Source organism: Amblyomma maculatum, chromosome 2, assembly GCF_055883805.1.
Source record: "Amblyomma maculatum isolate TAMU_Amacu chromosome 2, ASM5588380v1, whole genome shotgun sequence".
NCBI lineage: Eukaryota > Metazoa > Arthropoda > Arachnida > Ixodida > Ixodidae > Amblyomma > Amblyomma maculatum.
Genome location: NC_139345.1, coordinates 189,075,577 through 189,094,673, shown reverse-complemented (window position 1 = coordinate 189,094,673; position 19,097 = coordinate 189,075,577). Strand labels below are relative to the sequence as shown.

At 48.4% G+C, this 19,097-nt stretch overlaps 20 non-coding genes across 20 annotated transcripts; all 20 read right to left on the bottom strand.

Moving 5' to 3' along the window:
• Window positions 1-4,149: 4,149 nt before the first annotated feature.
• TRNAS-AGA (transfer RNA serine (anticodon AGA)) lies at window positions 4,150-4,231 on the bottom strand. Its single transcript has one exon. It is a non-coding gene; the product is annotated as a tRNA-Ser (tRNA).
• A 70-nt stretch (window positions 4,232-4,301) lies between these two features.
• TRNAS-AGA (transfer RNA serine (anticodon AGA)) lies at window positions 4,302-4,383 on the bottom strand. The gene has a single exon. It is a non-coding gene; the product is annotated as a tRNA-Ser (tRNA).
• Window positions 4,384-4,453: 70 nt separating this feature from the next.
• On the bottom strand, window positions 4,454-4,535 carry TRNAS-AGA (transfer RNA serine (anticodon AGA)). Its single transcript has one exon. It is a non-coding gene; the product is annotated as a tRNA-Ser (tRNA).
• A 70-nt stretch (window positions 4,536-4,605) lies between these two features.
• On the bottom strand, window positions 4,606-4,687 carry TRNAS-AGA (transfer RNA serine (anticodon AGA)). The gene has a single exon. It is a non-coding gene; the product is annotated as a tRNA-Ser (tRNA).
• A 70-nt stretch (window positions 4,688-4,757) lies between these two features.
• TRNAS-AGA (transfer RNA serine (anticodon AGA)) lies at window positions 4,758-4,839 on the bottom strand. The gene has a single exon. It is a non-coding gene; the product is annotated as a tRNA-Ser (tRNA).
• Window positions 4,840-4,909: 70 nt separating this feature from the next.
• TRNAS-AGA (transfer RNA serine (anticodon AGA)) lies at window positions 4,910-4,991 on the bottom strand. The gene has a single exon. It is a non-coding gene; the product is annotated as a tRNA-Ser (tRNA).
• A 70-nt stretch (window positions 4,992-5,061) lies between these two features.
• TRNAS-AGA (transfer RNA serine (anticodon AGA)) lies at window positions 5,062-5,143 on the bottom strand. Its single transcript has one exon. It is a non-coding gene; the product is annotated as a tRNA-Ser (tRNA).
• Window positions 5,144-5,213: 70 nt separating this feature from the next.
• TRNAP-AGG (transfer RNA proline (anticodon AGG)) lies at window positions 5,214-5,295 on the bottom strand. Its single transcript has one exon. It is a non-coding gene; the product is annotated as a tRNA-Pro (tRNA).
• Window positions 5,296-10,261: 4,966 nt separating this feature from the next.
• TRNAS-AGA (transfer RNA serine (anticodon AGA)) lies at window positions 10,262-10,343 on the bottom strand. Its single transcript has one exon. It is a non-coding gene; the product is annotated as a tRNA-Ser (tRNA).
• A 70-nt stretch (window positions 10,344-10,413) lies between these two features.
• TRNAS-AGA (transfer RNA serine (anticodon AGA)) lies at window positions 10,414-10,495 on the bottom strand. The gene has a single exon. It is a non-coding gene; the product is annotated as a tRNA-Ser (tRNA).
• Window positions 10,496-10,565: 70 nt separating this feature from the next.
• Window positions 10,566-10,647, bottom strand: TRNAS-AGA (transfer RNA serine (anticodon AGA)). The gene has a single exon. It is a non-coding gene; the product is annotated as a tRNA-Ser (tRNA).
• Window positions 10,648-10,717: 70 nt separating this feature from the next.
• On the bottom strand, window positions 10,718-10,799 carry TRNAS-AGA (transfer RNA serine (anticodon AGA)). The gene has a single exon. It is a non-coding gene; the product is annotated as a tRNA-Ser (tRNA).
• Window positions 10,800-10,869: 70 nt separating this feature from the next.
• TRNAS-AGA (transfer RNA serine (anticodon AGA)) lies at window positions 10,870-10,951 on the bottom strand. Its single transcript has one exon. It is a non-coding gene; the product is annotated as a tRNA-Ser (tRNA).
• Window positions 10,952-11,021: 70 nt separating this feature from the next.
• On the bottom strand, window positions 11,022-11,103 carry TRNAS-AGA (transfer RNA serine (anticodon AGA)). The gene has a single exon. It is a non-coding gene; the product is annotated as a tRNA-Ser (tRNA).
• Window positions 11,104-11,173: 70 nt separating this feature from the next.
• Window positions 11,174-11,255, bottom strand: TRNAS-AGA (transfer RNA serine (anticodon AGA)). The gene has a single exon. It is a non-coding gene; the product is annotated as a tRNA-Ser (tRNA).
• A 5,000-nt stretch (window positions 11,256-16,255) lies between these two features.
• TRNAS-AGA (transfer RNA serine (anticodon AGA)) lies at window positions 16,256-16,337 on the bottom strand. The gene has a single exon. It is a non-coding gene; the product is annotated as a tRNA-Ser (tRNA).
• Window positions 16,338-16,407: 70 nt separating this feature from the next.
• TRNAS-AGA (transfer RNA serine (anticodon AGA)) lies at window positions 16,408-16,489 on the bottom strand. The gene has a single exon. It is a non-coding gene; the product is annotated as a tRNA-Ser (tRNA).
• A 70-nt stretch (window positions 16,490-16,559) lies between these two features.
• On the bottom strand, window positions 16,560-16,641 carry TRNAS-AGA (transfer RNA serine (anticodon AGA)). Its single transcript has one exon. It is a non-coding gene; the product is annotated as a tRNA-Ser (tRNA).
• A 70-nt stretch (window positions 16,642-16,711) lies between these two features.
• On the bottom strand, window positions 16,712-16,793 carry TRNAS-AGA (transfer RNA serine (anticodon AGA)). Its single transcript has one exon. It is a non-coding gene; the product is annotated as a tRNA-Ser (tRNA).
• Window positions 16,794-16,863: 70 nt separating this feature from the next.
• TRNAS-AGA (transfer RNA serine (anticodon AGA)) lies at window positions 16,864-16,945 on the bottom strand. The gene has a single exon. It is a non-coding gene; the product is annotated as a tRNA-Ser (tRNA).
• Between the last annotated feature and the right edge of the window lie 2,152 nt (window positions 16,946-19,097).

The window sequence follows — 19,097 nt, the reverse complement described above, 5'->3', positions numbered from 1 at the left end:
AGAGAACCAGGCATACATTGAGTATACACTACGAAATCAGGCAACGCTCGACCAAGTCTCTGTTGACACACTGTGCGCAGGAATGGATCACTGGCATCCCTAAAAAACATAAACCGGTTGACAATCTGTCGCACAAACAAATGACCCAGACCAAGCCCCCCATGCTTCACCTGCCGGAACAAATTTGTCCGACTGCATCTCTCCCAACTCGAGGCCCAAACAAACACCGCAAAAACTCGATGCAATTTTTGCACATTTACACGGGAGCAATGCAACACTTGCATAACATACCATAACTTACTAATTAAAAACAGGTTGCAACCTGCGGCTCTTGCAAATATTGATAATTGAGCGCTTTTCCATTTCTCCGCTTTTTCACTGGTTTCTTTGACCTGCTCTCGCCAGTATGGCTCGCTTTCCTTGTAAAATTTCAAGGGCACACCCAAGTACTTTGCAGGCGTTCTAACCCACGACACATTAGCGAAAGTGTCGGGGGTCAGCTGCCATTCTCCGTGCCAAAATCCCAGGCACTTACCCCAGTTAACTTTACTCCCTGTGACTTTGCTAAAATGTTTTACCACATCCACTGTCCTCTTTATACTCTCCTTATTTACACAAAAAACCGCAACGTCGTCTGCGTAAGCCAACAATTTGACTTCTGACTCCTGCAGTCGAAAACCATCAATGTCATTGTTTTGTAGGATGCTTAAACACAACGTTTCAATATAAATGCCGAACAAAAGAGGGCTGACGGGGCAATCTTGGCGCACCGAACGTCGTACGTTGATGGGGGCCCCCAGTGACTTATTGAGAATTAATCTCGTAGTGCAGTTACGGTACGCCAAAGCCACTCCCTCTCGAATAACAGAGCCGACATTAACATAGTCTAATATACTTAACAGAATAGTATGTGCCACACAATCAAAAGCTTTCTCCAAGTCCAACTGCAGTAACGCAACACATGCATGAGTTGCATCGCAGCATTCGAGCACACTTCGCGCTTTGTGAATGTTCTGAAAGATAGATCGCCCTTTGATACCGCACGTTTGGTGAGGGCCCACTAGTTCGCATATAACCGTTTGTAGTCTGCCAGCAAGCACCTCCATATAAATCTTGTAATCAACGTTTGTCAGAGCAATGGGCCTGTAAGACGACAACTGCCTAAGCTTATCTGGTTGGTCAGTTTTCGGAATAAGTACTGTGTGCGACGATCCGAAAGACGCAGGCAGTGCCTTCAGTTCATACGCTTCATTAAATAAGGCACACAACAAAGGTGATAGCTGTTCCTTGAACGCTTTATAAAAAGCCGCACTCAGGCCATCAGGCCCGGGTGATTTCCCTGGGTTTAAATTTTCTATTGCCTGCTGCACTTCTTTTTCGCTTATTGGCCGCTCCAGTCTTTCTTTTTGTTCCTCGTCAATTTTTGGCATCGCGTCAAGAAAGGATTCTTTTAAACGGTCCAAATAAACCTCTCTGGATGAAAATAGATCTTCATAATACTCCCGGAAAGCTTTCGCGATTCCTTCGTTATCAGTTTCTGTGCGTCCTGCCCAATCTACCTCTGCCACGTGATTTCGCCTTGCATTTGCTTTTTCTATTCCCAACGATCTTTTTGTCGGCGTCTCATCCATGGCCAATTTTTCCGCTCTTGCACGCACTAACGCTCCTTGGTATCTGTCTTCTTCTATCAAGTTAATCTGTTCTTTTATTTTTCGAATATCCTCTATCCATCTGCCGGGTGCCTTACATTCCTGTTCGTGTAGTTTTGCGAGCAAAGCCTTAAGCTGGGTTTCTGTAATTTTCTTCTCGTACACCAGGCAACTGGATCTGTCAATGGCTTTAATTTTAATCTGTTCCTTGCACAACTCCCACTGTTTCCAGATTTCGAGCCAAGTCCCTGGCCTCACTTTAATCAATTCATTCAATACCACGCGTCTAAAGGCATCATCCTTAAGCAAGTTGTTGTTGAATTTCCATAACTCCCAGCTAAATGCATTGCTCCGTTTTTTGGTGCCGAATAAGCATTGCACCAAACAGTGATCCGTGAATGTCATAGGCACCACTCGGTATTCATTGCATGAATGAATCAAATCCAGCGACGCGTAAATTCTGTCCAGACGCGCGTGGCTAGAACCTTGGAAGTGCGTGTACTGAACGGCACGCGGTCCTTCCAAGCAATCAGCCACATCCTCCATATTCCATTCGCTTATTACCTGGCATAACATTTTAGTGCTCTTGTCTCTGAATCCGCGTGTGCTGGTTTTGTCTCGAGCATTCAGTACACAGTTAAAATCGCCCAGCAATACTACCTGCCTTTCCGTACTTAACTGCTGCATAACATTCTCGAAAAACACTGTTCTTTCCTCCACACAGTTAGGAGCGTACACACAAATAATGCGCCACTCAACACCGCTGTATACACAATCAGCCACTACACACCGTCCAGAAGAGCATGAGGAGTAGCCCTTTACAACCAGACCAGGCAGCTTTTTGACGAACAATACACACCCGGCCGATGTCCCAACTGCGTGGCTAACAATGGCGTAAAATCTAGCCGTGAAACGTCGCACCATGCTCCCGGTCTCTTCCTCCCCATCAACCTTAGTTTCTTGCACGGCAAGCACGTCAATATCGTGGTCAGTTAAGAGCCGGTGCACCTGGCTCTGCTTCTTTTTGCCTGCCAATCCCCTGACGTTTAACGTGGCTACTCTTAAGGTGGTTTCGGGCGCCATTTTCATCAAGGGTGAAGAGACCGAAAGCATGGTGCTTACCTCTCCCGTCTAGCGCGTTGCTAGACGCCGTCGTTGGATCCATCCCCGTCCGGTGCGAGCGGCTGACCCGGCAGCGGGGGCACTTTATCCGCTGCCCGTCTCTCTGATGATATGTTTGGCCGCGGACGTAGCGTGGACCGCCGGGATTGCCCCGTTTTTGCTGGTGGCTCGTCGACGCTGGGGGCTGACACCTGGTTACCTTCAGGTTCGGACTGTGTGTGGGATCGCTTGGCTGGGGCTGGGACGCTTGGCTTACGAACAGCACTGGTGTCCGAGTGGTCCTCCCCATTATCCTGTTCCATACCATTTGCCGGCTCAAGTGCCGTGCCTTCCTCATTGATAGTGAGCTCAGGTGCAGAGTCCGCTCTCCCCACATCCCTCGCAGCATTGCCGCTTTCTGCCGAGTCCACCGATGAATCCGTCTCCCGTGTCTTCGTTCGAACCTCTCCGGCACCCTTCGCCGCCTCCTCCGCCTCGACCACGTCCATTGTGAGCTCCGCCGACCGTTCCGCAGTTCCATGTCCCGCGGCCGAAGCGTACGAAAGCACACAGGCAGCCTCGTCATGTCCGTAGCGTCTACACTTTGGACAACGCGGTACCTTACATTCACGTCGAACGTGACCGGTACCGCGGCAGCGCAGGCACTGCATCGCTCGCCCAGGCACCACGACAAGGGCTAGCTCTCCGGCAACTCGCAGCTGGTGAGGCAAGTCGTCGACCTTAATGCCGGGTTTCAATTTGAGGAGCACAGTCCTCGTGGTGGACCCCTTCTCCTTGACGCCTTGAACTCTCCACCTTTCCCGGGTCACCTCGGTCACATTCCCAAACGCAGCAAAAGCCGTCCGGATGTCGTCGTCTGCCACACCGTGCAACATCCAGTGAAGTCGCAGCTTCACCTGTTGGTCTTCGGGATCAATAATGAGGCAACGGCGTCCCTTAACTTCGATTTCCTTGAAAGCCGCCAATTTCTTCGTTGCTTCGGTGCTGCTTAACGTGACCGCCCAAACATGGTTGATCTGATACGCCCCCAACGCCACAACGTCGGGGAGCGCACCAGCCTTGACCAGGGCGTCGCGGAAATCCTCGACCCTGTATGGCCTGACTCGCACATCTCCGTGCAAAAAAAGCGTGTTAAAAACAACGCGTCCGGTGGGCAAAGTTGGCAGAATAATCTGATACTCGGTATCGTCCATGTCGTCGAGCCTGTTTCCGCGGCTGGAAAGGGCCGCTATCGCCGCTCCGCTGGAGCACATGATCCTGCGACCGTTCACTACGGTGTCCGGAAGTAGAATCCTCGGCCACGACTGCCACATGACTGAGTATAATGAGCTTCTGCTCTAAATCGATGCGGGAAGGACTAAAACTAAACTAAAGCGTGCGCAGTCGACAGGATTCGAACCTGTGCGGGGAGACCCCAATGGATTTCTAGTCCATCGCCTTAACCACTCGGCCACGACTGCCACATGACTGAGTATAATGAGCTTCTGCTCTAAATCGATGCGGGAAGGACTAAAACTAAACTAAAGCATGCGCAGTCGACAGGATTCGAACCTGTGCGGGGAGACCCCAATGGATTTCTAGTCCATCGCCTTAACCACTCGGCCACGACTGCCACATGACTGAGTATAATGAGCTTCTGCTCTAAATCGATGCGGGAAGGACTAAAACTAAACTAAAGCGTGCGCAGTCGACAGGATTCGAACCTGTGCGGGGAGACCCCAATGGATTTCTAGTCCATCGCCTTAACCACTCGGCCACGACTGCCACATGACTGAGTATAATGAGCTTCTGCTCTAAATCGATGCGGGAAGGACTAAAACTAAACTAAAGCGTGCGCAGTCGACAGGATTCGAACCTGTGCGGGGAGACCCCAATGGATTTCTAGTCCATCGCCTTAACCACTCGGCCACGACTGCCACATGACTGAGTATAATGAGCTTCTGCTCTAAATCGATGCGGGAAGGACTAAAACTAAACTAAAGCGTGCGCAGTCGACAGGATTCGAACCTGTGCGGGGAGACCCCAATGGATTTCTAGTCCATCGCCTTAACCACTCGGCCACGACTGCCACATGACTGAGTATAATGAGCTTCTGCTCTAAATCGATGCGGGAAGGACTAAAACTAAACTAAAGCATGCGCAGTCGACAGGATTCGAACCTGTGCGGGAAGACCCCAATGTATTTCTAGTCCATCGCCTTAACCACTCGGCCACGACTGCCACATGACTGAGTATAATGAGCTTCTGCTCTAAATCGATGCGGGAAGGACTAAAACTAAACTAAAGCGTGCGCAGTCGACAGGATTCGAACCTGTGCGGGGAGACCCCAATGGATTTCTAGTCCATCGCCTTAACCACTCGGCCACGACTGCCACATGACTGAGTATAATGAGCTTCTGCTCTAAATTGATGCGGGAAGGACTAAAACTAAACTAAAGCGTGCGCAGTCGACAGGATTAGAACCTGTGCGGGGAGACCCCAATGGATTCCTAGTCCATCGCCTTAACCACTCGGCCACGACTTTTTTTTTTTTTTTTTTTTTTATTGCCGGCTGTCATACACATAACCAAGGTTGACACACAAATGAAACACTCCAGCTCGTGATGTTCACATAAATATGACACAGGTAAAAAAGCCATTGACCCTATTGGGGTTGACGTTGTCGAGTTAAAATTCTTTCAACTCTACCAATGGTTCAAATTTCACCACCCATGCTGGGACTGCACTCATCGCTTTGTGCATTTCAACAAAGGTGTACATACACTCGCGAAAGTAGAGCCTTGCAGGGCGAGCTTCAGGGTCAACGTGGAAGCCCGCCATTCGGGACCGCCAAGGACTGTGTAATCCTAGCAACATTACGGTGTCTAGGGGTACATCATCTTCATTATCAGTCGGCAGTAACCTAATTCCGTGTGGATTTAAAGGTAATTCTTTTTTAAGTGTTCTTTGTAATACGTCCCAAAAATAAACCCCCTCCCAGCAGTACAGAAAAACATGGTCTATTGTCTCTGGTTGTTTACATATTAGGCATTGTGGACCCCAAGGCAGATAAAAACCCTTGTCTTCGAAAAATGTTTTTACCCATAATGTACCTGTATGTAGCTTAAAGAAAAACGTCTTTACCCCCGGAGAAACTGGCATTCTTTTCACGCGTTTTAATACGTCTTGACCTAGACTCTCGCTGTACAAGGCTCTGTCCATAGGAAGAGGAAAAAGGTTGTCACAAATATCATTGTACAGTTTCTTCTTTTTGACTGTACTCAAGTATTCTACCGAAAAACGAGCAGTTAAAATTCGGACACTGCTTACTATTTCTTGAAAAAACTTGGAAATTAGCCCTGGAATACTTTTCGTAGAGACAACAAAACTGGGCACTGTCCGCACGAGCCTTACTTGGCACGCAGTACGTAAGAAAGGGTCTGAGACGTCACGGAGGAAAATAAACCGATTAACCAGTTGGCGTACAAATAGATGAGCAAGCCAAGTCCACCTTCTCGAACCCGGCGAAACAAGTTATCTCGGCTACACCTTTCCCATTTGGATGCCCAGATAAAAACTGAAAAAACTCGATGAAGCTTTTGTACATATTACCTGGAACAATGAAGAACCTTCATGACATACCACAACTTTGCCACAAAAAAACAGATTGCACACAGTGGCTCGTGCGAAGATAGATAGCGGCGCCCCTTTCCACTTGTCGACCTTCTCGCTTATTTCTTGTGCTTGGGCACGCCAGAATGAATCACTGTCTTCATAGCATTCCAAAGGTAAGCCCAAATACTTCACCTGTGTTGTGACCCAGGTTACGTTGGCAAAAACATTGGGTGTCGATGACCACTCCCCATGCCAGAACCCTAAGCACTTTCCCCAGTTTACTGGGCTTCCTGAGATCGCACTGAATTCTTTCACTATCTCAACAGCCTTGAGTACACTTTCTTTGTCCAAGCAGAAAACTGCTACGTCATCTGCGTACGCCAAGAGTTTCACCTCGCACATATGGAGTTGGAAGCCCTGGACAAATTCGCTTCGTATAATAGACAAGCACAAAGTTTCTATATAAATACAGAACAGAAGAGGGCTGAGGGGGCAGCCCTGGCGCACCGAGCGTTGCACATTTATTGGATCACCCAGTTCCTTGTTGACAATCAATCTCGTGGTGCAGTTTCAGTACGCCAGGGCCCCGCCCTCTCTGATAACAGAACCCACGTTGATATAGTCCAAAATAGAAAACAAAGCATCATGAGAAACACAATCAAAAGCCTTTTCCAAGTCGAGCTGGAGAACCGCGACCCTAGCGCAAACAGCGTCGCAGCACTCCAGCACGCACCTCGCCTTATGTATATTAGTAGTTATGGACCGTCCTTGGATGCCACAAGTCTGATGGGTGCCGACTATCTCTTGAATTAATGTCTGCAGTCTGGCCGCAAGAACTTTCATTAGAATTTTGTAATCAACATTTGTTAGTTATATAGGCCTGTAGGATGTCACAAATCTTAATTTCTCCGTTTCATTAGTTTTAGGTATTAACACAGTGTGTGACGTGGCAAACGAAGGCGGCAACACTTTAAGGTGGAAACCTTCGTTAAAAACTTCTGCCAACAGCGGGGATAGCTCTTCCTTAAATGCTTTGTAGAAAACTGCGCTCAAACCGTCAGGCCCAGGCGACTTTCCTGGGTTTAGGTTTTCTATTGCTCGTGCTACTTCTTGCTCGGAAATTACCTGCTCTAGTCTTTCTTTTGTGCAGTTGTCCAGTCGGGGTAATAAAGAAACAAACACCCCCTTAAACTTCTCCAACTCAATGTCCCTTATTGCGAACAGCTGCTGATAGTAATCATAGAACGCACGTGCTACGTCATCCTTATCCGTCATACGGCTGCCGTTCCATTCTATTTCTAGTATTTCGTTTCGACGAGCGTGTGCTTTTTCGAGACTGAGGGCCCGCTTAGTGGGGGCCTCGCCAGCTGTCAATCCTTCAAACCTTGCACGAACGATCGCTCCACGATATCGTTCCTCATCCATTAACTCTATTTTCTTTTTAATATTTTTTATGTCATCTTTAAACCCCCCCGGCTGTTTGCTTTCCTGAGCAACTAGCATGTTTAGTGTTGACCTTAGTCCTGCCTTTTCTCGCTTTTCATTATGCCGAATGCGACTACCTCTTTCTATTGCTTTCATCTTTATTTCTTGTTTAAATAGCTCCCACTGCTCCCCAATGTTACTGTTAGGTCGCTTCTCTATTTCTTTTATCTTCTCTAATATAGTATCACGTAAAATCTGGTCATCTAAGAGTTTAGAATTTAACTTCCAGAGTTCCCAGAGAAAATGTTTGCTTTGATTTCTAGGTCCAATACTGCACTTCACAAGACAGTGATCGGAAAACGAAATCGCGATAACGGCATAATTTTGACAGTTTGGCATCGCATCCAACGATACATAAATCCGATCGAGTCGCGCATGACTAGATCCCTGGAAATGAGTGTAAAGCACACTGCGCGCACCACCCAAACACTCCGCAACGTCTTCCAGCGAAAATTCACCAATCATCTGAGACAAACAGTCAGTGCTTGCATCTTTGTAGGCACGGTTTGAGGTCTTATCTCTAGCGCTTAACACGCAGTTAAAATCCCCCATCACCACGAGTTTTCTCTCTGAACTTAAATATCGTTGCATGCTTGTGAAGAAGTTGAACCTTTCTTCAACAGTATTGGGTGCATACACACACAGAACGCGCCATTCGCTATTGTGAAAAACGACGTCGCAGACAATGAGCCTTCCACATGCGGATGAGGTCACGGCCTGTACTGTCAGTCCTGGCAACCGCCTAACAAGCAGAAGGCACCCAGCCGATGAACCAACCGCGTGACTAACAGCCACATCATACCTTGACGTGAAACGCTGCACCATGCTCCCAGTCGCCTCCTCCCCTTCCACTCTGGTTTCTTGAACCGCTAGCACGTCTATGTCTAGCTCTGTCAAAAGGCGATATACTTGGATTTGTTTTCGTCTCCCTGCCAACCCACGGACGTTAAGCGTTGCTACGCTCAGGGCCTGTTTCATCGCCATTTTCATGCATAAGGAGGACACCGGTAGCAAGGCGCTTACCTTTCACGTCTAGCGTGCCGCTAGACAGTTCCAGAGGTCCCACCGCCATCACTTGTGGTGGGCCCGACTTGCTGCGGGGAAGGCTTTTCAGCGGTTTTCCTGTCTGCCGAGGTATTAGGTTTGGGCCTGAACGGTGGTCGTCGGCTCTGTGTCACTTTCGCTGGTGGCTCCTCGTTGTTGCTCGGGTTCCCTTTGTCAGCACAGTTGCCGGCCTCGGCATGCGGACGCTTTGGCGCACAAGCGGTGCCCGTTGGCCGAGCTCCGACTTCCGTGGTAGCACTCACACTCATTGCTGGTCCCTGTTGTGCGGCGCCTTGACTGAACACGTCCTCTTTCAAGGACAACTCCGGTACAGCCGACGCTGGCTCTTGAGTGCTGGTGTCCACGCAAACCTCTTTATCCGTGACATGCGATGTCGCCACATTATCTGGCACTGCGGAACCTCCCGTGTTGTCTTGGGTTCCCTTCGCTGCTTCTTCAGCCTCGGCAACGTTCATCACGTCCTCGGGCGTCTCCTCTCTCATAGCTGGTACCGTTGCCGCCGCGTACGTGCGCACACATTCCACTTCCGCGTGTCCGAAGCGCCGGCAGCGAGAGCAACGCGGCACTTTACACTCGCGTCGCACGTGTCCGGAGCCGTGGCAACGTAGACATTGCATAGGCCTTCCGGGCACTACGACGAGGGCCAACTCGCCTGCTACCCTCAGTTGATGGGGAAGGTCGTCCAGTTTCATCCCTGTCTTCAACTTAAGGAGTACGGACCGTGTTGTGGAGCCTTTTTCGCTTACACCCGAGACGCGCCACCGTTCACCGGTGACTTCGGTTACGTTGCCGTATGGGGCGAAAGCCGTCCGAATATCTTCGTCAGCGACACCGCGGAGCATCCAGTGAAGTCGGAGGCGGACTTGCTGGCCTTGAGGGTCGAAAATAATGCATCGTCGGCCCTTCACGTTAAGCTCTTTCAAAGCACAGACGCGCTTTGTGGCTTCAGCGGTCTTGAAAGTGACAGCCCATACGTGATTTACCTGATACGCCCCCAAGGCGACAACCTCGGGGAGCGCGTCCGTCTCGGCGAGCGCATCGCGGCAATCCTCGACTCGGAAGGGTCTAGCTTTAACATATCCGTGTAAAAAAAGCGTGTTTAACGCAACACGTCATGTAGGCAGCTGAGGCAAAACGATCTGATACTCGCTATTAGTACTTGCGTCGGACCTGTTTCCGCGGCCAGCCTGGGCCGCTATCGCCGCTCCGGTGGAGCCCATGATCCTGCGTCCGCACCGAACGGTAGCCGGAAGTAGAATGACTCGGCCATGACTGCCACATGATTGAGTATAATAAGCTGCTGCTCTAAATCGATGCGGGAAGGACTAAAACTAAACAAAAGCGTGCGCAGTCGACAGGACTCGAACCTGTGCGGTGAGACCCCAATGGATTTCTAGTCCATCGCCTAAACCACTCCGCCACGAATGCCACGTGACTGAGTATAATGATCTTCTGCTCTAAATCGATGCGGGAAGGACTAAAACTAAACAAAAGCGTGCGCAGTCGACAGGATTCGAACCTGTGCGGGGAGACCCCAATGGATTTCTAGTCCATCGCCTTAACCACTCGGCCACGACTGCCACGTGACTAAGCATAATGAGCTTCTGCTCTAAATCGATGCGGGAAGGACTAAAACTAAACAAAAGCGTGCGCAGTCGACAGGATTCGAACCTGTGCGGGGAGACCCCAATGGATTTCTAGTCCATCGCCTTAACCACTCGGCCACGACTGCCACGTGACTAAGCATAATGAGCTTCTGCTCTAAATCGATGCGGGAAGGACTAAAACTAAACAAAAGCGTGCGCAGTCGACAGGACTCGAACCTGTGCGGGGAGACCCCAATGGATTTCTAGTCCATCGCCTAAACCACTCCGCCACGAATGCCACGTGACTGAGTATAATGATCTTCTGCTCTAAATCGATGCGGGAAGGACTAAAACTAAACAAAAGCGTGCGCAGTCGACAGGATTCGAACCTGTGCGGGGAGACCCCAATGGATTTCTAGTCCATCGCCTTAACCACTCGGCCACGACTGCCACGTGACTAAGCATAATGAGCTTCTGCTCTAAATCGATGCGGGAAGGACTAAAACTAAACAAAAGCGTGCGCAGTCGACAGGACTCGAACCTGTGCGGGGAGACCCCAATGGATTTCTAGTCCATCGCCTAAACCACTCCGCCACGAATGCCACGTGACTGAGTATAATGATCTTCTGCTCTAAATCGATGCGGGAAGGACTAAAACTAAACAAAAGCGTGCGCAGTCGACAGGATTCGAACCTGTGCGGGGAGACCCCAATGGATTTCTAGTCCATCGCCTTAACCACTCGGCCACGACTGCTTTTTTTTTTTTTTCTTTATTACCGACTTGGCAACTACAAAGGACGATGAAAAGTCGCATGGAATTAAAAACACAAGTCACTTTCTTACAGGTTTCTTGTGATAGAATGGATAAGGTGACATGAGCTTGTCCAAGACTGGCAGCCAATCCGGGGGTTCAGATTGCCCTCCGAAAACATCACGTGTGTACATTACACTTTCAACAAAGTATTGATGGGCTGGGTGTACGACAACATGCTCATGGCGAACATCCATCCGCGTTCTCCATATGCTGTGCATACACAAGACCATCAACAAATCACTGGGCACTTCTCCTGGCTGGGCGCATGGAAGGTAGCGTATGCCAAACGGCGTTATTGGTAAGTCCTTTTTAATAGTGCGCTGTAGCACGTCCCACAAAAAAACCGCATCGTGACAATCAAGGAAAATATGCTCTATGGTTTCCAGCTTTTTGCAAATTAAACAGTCAGCAGACCAAGGCACGAAAAGGCCTTTTCTTTCCAGCCATGGCTTCACCGGAAGAGTGCCGGTATGCAATTGAAAAAAGAAAGATTTAGCGGACGATCTGATGGGCATTCTTTTCACTCTCTTCAACACGTCCCGCTCCGGACCCAAAGCATATACAGCGCGATAAAGAGGCACAGGTAAAAAGGTTTCCAATAAATCTTTGTACAGCCGTTTTCGCGTAACAGTACACATGTACTCATTTGAAAATCTCGCCTTCACTATTTGGAAGGACGCGACAACTTCGCGAAGAAAAGCACTTAGAGCCATTGTCCCTGTAGACATAGTCGAAACTACATATTCCGGCAGTGAATCACGCAATCGCACTTGGATTACCGTTCTATGAAAAACATCGCTTTGTTCGCGCAAAAAAAAGAACCTGCTTACAATCTGCTTTAAGTATAAATGGGACAATCCCAGTCCACCATTATACACCGTATGAAACAGATTGCATCGACTGGTACGCTCCCATGTTGAAGCCCACACAAACGTGGCAAATACCCTGTGCAGTTTTTGAACAGAGATTCTTGACATAGATAACACTTGCAGCATGTAAACAATTTTTGCAACTAGGAACATATTGCAAACGGTAGCTCTTGCGAACATAGAAAAGTTATGTCCTCCCCATTTGTTTGTTTGGGTTTTCACTTGCTCAACTTCACCGGCCCAACATTCCTTGCTTTCACGGTAATGCTTTAGTGGCACACCAAGGTAATTTCCTGGCGTTATTGTCCATTGCATACTGGAGAACAGTTCAGGCGCGTATTGCCAGTTTCCGTGCCAAAATCCTAAACACTTTGCCCAACTAATTTCACTTCCACTTGCAGTGCAAAAAGCAGTGGCTTCTCTTACAACTTCTTGCACGCTCTCATGGTCAGTACAAAAAACCGCAATATCGTCCGCGTATGCCAAAACCCGAACTTCACTATGAAAAAATCTATAACCGCGTATGTTTGGCCTTGTAAGCAATCTTAAACAGAAAGGCTCCAGATAAAGCGCAAACAAAAGGGGAGACAGAGGACAGCCCTGCCTTACTGACGACTGGACAGGTATACGATCGGTTAAATGCTTATTCACGACCAGTCTCGCTGAACAGCACTCGTAAACCATTTTCACGCCATTTGTGATCACGGAACCAGCATTGACATACTCTAAAACAGAGAACAAAATTTCATGTACCACTTTGTCAAATGCTTTGTGGAGGTCTAATTGCATCATGGCTACGTGGTCATGCATCGCGTCACAACATTCGAGAACACTCCTTGCTGCGTGTATATTAGTAAAAATGGTCCTTCCTTTTATACCGCATGTCTGATGTGGGCCTACAAGAGAAGTAATTACGCGTTGGAGTCGTCGCCCTAATACTTTCATGTAAATTTTATAGTCAACATTCGTTAGACTTATAGGACGGTAAGACGCTACAGACTGAAGCTTAACTGGGTCATCTGTTTTCGGGATTAGTACAACGTGTGACATTCGAAAAGACGGAGGAGGTACGTTCTTTTCGTAGCATTCACTAATAACTCTTTCCAGTAAAACAGCCATTTCTGTTGGAAAGGCCTTGTATATGGCAGCACCAAGACCATCTGGTCCGGGTGACTTATTGGAATTTAATTCCCCGATAACGGCCTCAATTTCCTCGGAAGTAATACTTGCTTCAAGTGTCTGCGCAACTTCGTCTTCCACTCTTGGCATCAGCGACAGAAAGTCTTTTCTGAAGCGTACAATGTCCGGTGTTTTGAGGCTAAACAACTCCCTGTAAAATTCTACAAACGCCCGTTCAATCGTTTTCTTTTCCGAGGTAACTACGTTCTGATAGCAGATTTCTTTTATCTCTTTTGACACTGCGTACCGTTTTTCATCACTAAGTGCCCTTTTCGTGGGCGTCTCTCCGAGCCACAATTTTTCGCTGCGTGCCCTTATCACCGCACCGCGATACTTCTCTTCGTCTATCACCTCAAGTTTGGTTTTTATCTTTTTTATATCTTGGGCGAACAAGCCAGGCTTAACGCTCTCCATGCTAAGCATGTATTCAAGGGTGCTTCGAAGTTCTTTTTCTTGTTCTCTTTCTTTACGTCGGAGAGTGCATGCTCGGTCAATTGCAGCTATCTTTATATCGCACTTAAACTGCTCCCATGCTTGTATAAAATTAGAGTCATTTTGCAACAGATGCGTAATATACTCTTTCACTTTAGTGATAAACTCTTCATCCCGTAGCAGCTTTTCATTAAATTTCCATAGCTCCCAATTGAACTTTGTTGTCTTACTTTTCATGCCTAGAGTTATCATTACGAGGGAGTGGTCACTAAAGCTCATGGGAAGTGTTTGATATTCCGAGCACAGGGGCACACAATCAATAGGAACATATATTCGGTCCAACCTTGCATGACAGCTACCTTGAAAGTGCGTGAACATTGCTTGGCCTTCATGCGTCAGTATACAGCCAGCATCTTCAAGCTCTGCCTCATTAACAATGTCAATAAGTAACTCTGCGCTCTTGTCACGAAGGACACGGTCTGTTGTTCTATCTTCCGGTCTACAGACACAGTTGAAGTCTCCAAGCAGGAGAACACGCCTCTCATGTATTAGGAAGGCTTTCATATAGTGGAAAAACTCTTCGCGCTCAGACGTTCTAGTAGGCGCATAAACACAGATCACTCTCCAGTCCAGTCCAGAAAAACTGAAATCACATATCAAAAGCCGACCACTCTCACACGAGAACACAGACTGTACGCACTCTATGCAATTTCGAATGAAAATGACACATCCCCCCGCTCTTCCAACCGCATGACAAACGCAAACACTATATCTAGAACGATATATTTCAGCCATTTTATCTGTTTGTTGTTCGCTTTCCATTTTGCTCTCTTGAACTGCTAGCACATCAATTTCATTTTCCAGCAGAAGGCGGTTCAGCTGCTGTTGTCTCCGACGCGTTGACAGCCCTCTCACATTTAGCGTGGCTACGCGCAAGCTAGTTGATAAATTGGTCGCCATCTCAAGAAATTATAAATCGCGAAACATTTCACTCACATCTCTTCTGCAGACAGACAGCATTGCGGTTCAACTGTTGCATGGGTTAACCATCCTTCCGTTTTGGCGAGTCTGTCCATTGTTCCAAGCGCTCCTCCCGATCATGGACCGGGCTTGTAACGTCTCGACCGGAAAGGGTACCCCCGCTATGGCGGAGGCACAGGTGACACAGTTCTCCGGTCTGGAGGCACGTTTGGCCTTGGCTTGAAGGACGACCGGCGAAGGGGGGCCGCCTTCAGTGGAGGCTGTCCGTTTTCCGCTCCTCCTTGCGTTGATCCGTCGTTGACACTGTCTTCGTGCCCACGCTTCACAGGCAAGGTAGAAGCAGCTGGCATCTCAGCTTCAGTGCCTCCCTGTTCCTCACAGTGTTGCGTAGACGAAGCTGGGCTTGCACCACTGGCATTGCCGTTTTCTTTCGTGGGTGACTCGGTCCCAGCGACATTCGACAACGGAACTATCAATTCTGATTCACATTGTTCTTTAGGGGCAGGGGTCTTCTCAGAGGAGTGTTCGTTCTGTTCTGCCTCCTCGGTGTTTCCACTGCTCGCTTCCTCGGCGTCCACTGCGTCCATCAAGTGCTCGCCTGCCACTTCACTCGGCACGGGGCCTGCAACGTTGGCATACGTGCGCACACACTGGGACTCGTCATGGCCGTAACGGCGACACAGCCCGCAGCGCGGCACACGACACTCACGCCGTATATGACCTTTCCCGCGGCACCGGAGGCAAAGCGGGGCTCTACTTGGGACGTGGACGAGTGCGACGTCCTCGGCGACCCGAAGCTGATGCGGCAGGTCATCAATGGTCACGCCCACTTTGAGCTTCAGCGTGACCGTTCGTGTCGTTGAAGCCTTGTCGACACACCCTTGCACTCTCCACTTGTCTCTTGAAATTTCCGTAACTTTTCCATAAGCCGCCAACGCCGCTCGCACATCATCGTCGTGCACGCCGTGAAGCAGCCAGAAAAGTTTTAGCCTGATGCCTTGGTTGCAGGGGTCAATGACCACGCATCGGTGCTCTTTCACTTCAAAAGCTTCGGCTTGCAAAATCTTCGCTTTCCCCTCTTCACCTTTAAACGTTACCGCCCATACGTGATTCATTTGATATGCCCCGAGGGCAACCACTTCGGGCAAAAGTGAAAGACGAGCGAGGGAGTCTCGAAAGTGCTCCACCCGGTACGGCCTGGCTTTTATGTCGCCATGCAAAAACACAGTATGCAAAACACTCGAACCTGTAGGCAGATGCGGCAGAACCAGTTCATAATCCTTGGCAGGCCTTTCCGTACTCCTGATACCACGGCCCAGCTGGGCCGCTGAATCCGCTCCTTGGGAGCACATGATACACACGTCCGTCACGCTCGGTGGCCGGAAGTAGAATCACTCGGCCACGACTGCCACGTGACTAAGCATAATGAGCTTCTGCTCTAAATCGATGCGGGAAGGACTAAAACTAAACAAAAGCGTGCGCAGTCGACAGGATTCGAACCTGTGCGGGGAGACCCCAATGGATTTCTAGTCCATCGCCTTAACCACTCGGCCACGACTGCCACGTGACTAAGCATAATGAGCTTCTGCTCTAAATCGATGCGGGAAGGACTAAAACTAAACAAAAGCGTGCGCAGTCGACAGGACTCGAACCTGTGCGGGGAGACCCCAATGGATTTCTAGTCCATCGCCTAAACCACTCCGCCACGAATGCCACGTGACTGAGTATAATGATCTTCTGCTCTAAATCGATGCGGGAAGGACTAAAACTAAACAAAAGCGTGCGCAGTCGACAGGATTCGAACCTGTGCGGGGAGACCCCAATGGATTTCTAGTCCATCGCCTTAACCACTCGGCCACGACTGCCACGTGACTAAGCATAATGAGCTTCTGCTCTAAATCGATGCGGGAAGGACTAAAACTAAACAAAAGCGTGCGCAGTCGACAGGACTCGAACCTGTGCGGGGAGACCCCAATGGATTTCTAGTCCATCGCCTAAACCACTCCGCCACGAATGCCACGTGACTGAGTATAATGATCTTCTGCTCTAAATCGATGCGGGAAGGACTAAAACTAAACAAAAGCGTGCGCAGTCGACAGGATTCGAACCTGTGCGGGGAGACCCCAATGGATTTCTAGTCCATCGCCTTAACCACTCGGCCACGACTGCTTTTTTTTTTTTTTCTTTATTACCGACTTGGCAACTACAAAGGACGATGAAAAGTCGCATGGAATTAAAAACACAAGTCACTTTCTTACAGGTTTCTTGTGATAGAATGGATAAGGTGACATGAGCTTGTCCAAGACTGGCAGCCAATCCGGGGGTTCAGATTGCCCTCCGAAAACATCACGTGTGTACATTACACTTTCAACAAAGTATTGATGGGCTGGGTGTACGACAACATGCTCATGGCGAACATCCATCCGCGTTCTCCATATGCTGTGCATACACAAGACCATCAACAAATCACTGGGCACTTCTCCTGGCTGGGCGCATGGAAGGTAGCGTATGCCAAACGGCGTTATTGGTAAGTCCTTTTTAATAGTGCGCTGTAGCACGTCCCACAAAAAAACCGCATCGTGACAATCAAGGAAAATATGCTCTATGGTTTCCAGCTTTTTGCAAATTAAACAGTCAGCAGACCAAGGCACGAAAAGGCCTTTTCTTTCCAGCCATGGCTTCACCGGAAGAGTGCCGGTATGCAATTGAAAAAAGAAAGATTTAGCGGACGATCTGATGGGCATTCTTTTCACTCTCTTCAACACGTCCCGCTCCGGACCCAAAGCATATACAGCGCGATAAAGAGGCACAGGTAAAAAGGTTTCCAATAAATCTTTGTACAGCCGTTTTCGCGTAACAGTACACATGTACTCATTTGAAAATCTCGCCTTCACTATTTGGAAGGACGCGACAACTTCGCGAAGAAAAGCACTTAGAGCCATTGTCCCTGTAGACATAGTCGAAACTACATATTCCGGCAGTGAATCACGCAATCGCACTTGGATTACCGTTCTATGAAAAACATCGCTTTGTTCGCGCAAAAAAAAGAACCTGCTTACAATCTGCTTTAAGTATAAATGGGACAATCCCAGTCCACCATTATACACCGTATGAAACAGATTGCATCGACTGGTACGCTCCCATGTTGAAGCCCACACAAACGTGGCAAATACCCTGTGCAGTTTTTGAACAGAGATTCTTGACATAGATAACACTTGCAGCATGTAAACAATTTTTGCAACTAGGAACATATTGCAAACGGTAGCTCTTGCGAACATAGAAAAGTTATGTCCTCCCCATTTGTTTGTTTGGGTTTTCACTTGCTCAACTTCACCGGCCCAACATTCCTTGCTTTCACGGTAATGCTTTAGTGGCACACCAAGGTAATTTCCTGGCGTTATTGTCCATTGCATACTGGAGAACAGTTCAGGCGCGTATTGCCAGTTTCCGTGCCAAAATCCTAAACACTTTGCCCAACTAATTTCACTTCCACTTGCAGTGCAAAAAGCAGTGGCTTCTCTTACAACTTCTTGCACGCTCTCATGGTCAGTACAAAAAACCGCAATATCGTCCGCGTATGCCAAAACCCGAACTTCACTATGAAAAAATCTATAACCGCGTATGTTTGGCCTTGTAAGCAATCTTAAACAGAAAGGCTCCAGATAAAGCGCAAACAAAAGGGGAGACAGAGGACAGCCCTGCCTTACTGACGACTGGACAGGTATACGATCGGTTAAATGCTTATTCACGACCAGTCTCGCTGAACAGCACTCGTAAACCATTTTCACGCCATTTGTGATCACGGAACCAGCATTGACATACTCTAAAACAGAGAACAAAATTTCATGTACCACTTTGTCAAATGCTTTGTGGAGGTCTAATTGCATCATGGCTACGTGGTCATGCATCGCGTCACAACATTCGAGAACACTCCTTGCTGCGTGTATATTAGTAAAAATGGTCCTTCCTTTTATACCGCATGTCTGATGTGGGCCTACAAGAGAAGTAATTACGCGTTGGAGTCGTCGCCCTAATACTTTCATGTAAATTTTATAGTCAACATTCGTTAGACTTATAGGACGGTAAGACGCTACAGACTGAAGCTTAACTGGGTCATCTGTTTTCGGGATTAGTACAACGTGTGACATTCGAAAAGACGGAGGAGGTACGTTCTTTTCGTAGCATTCACTAATAACTCTTTCCAGTAAAACAGCCATTTCTGTTGGAAAGGCCTTGTATATGGCAGCACCAAGACCATCTGGTCCGGGTGACTTATTGGAATTTAATTCCCCGATAACGGCCTCAATTTCCTCGGAAGTAA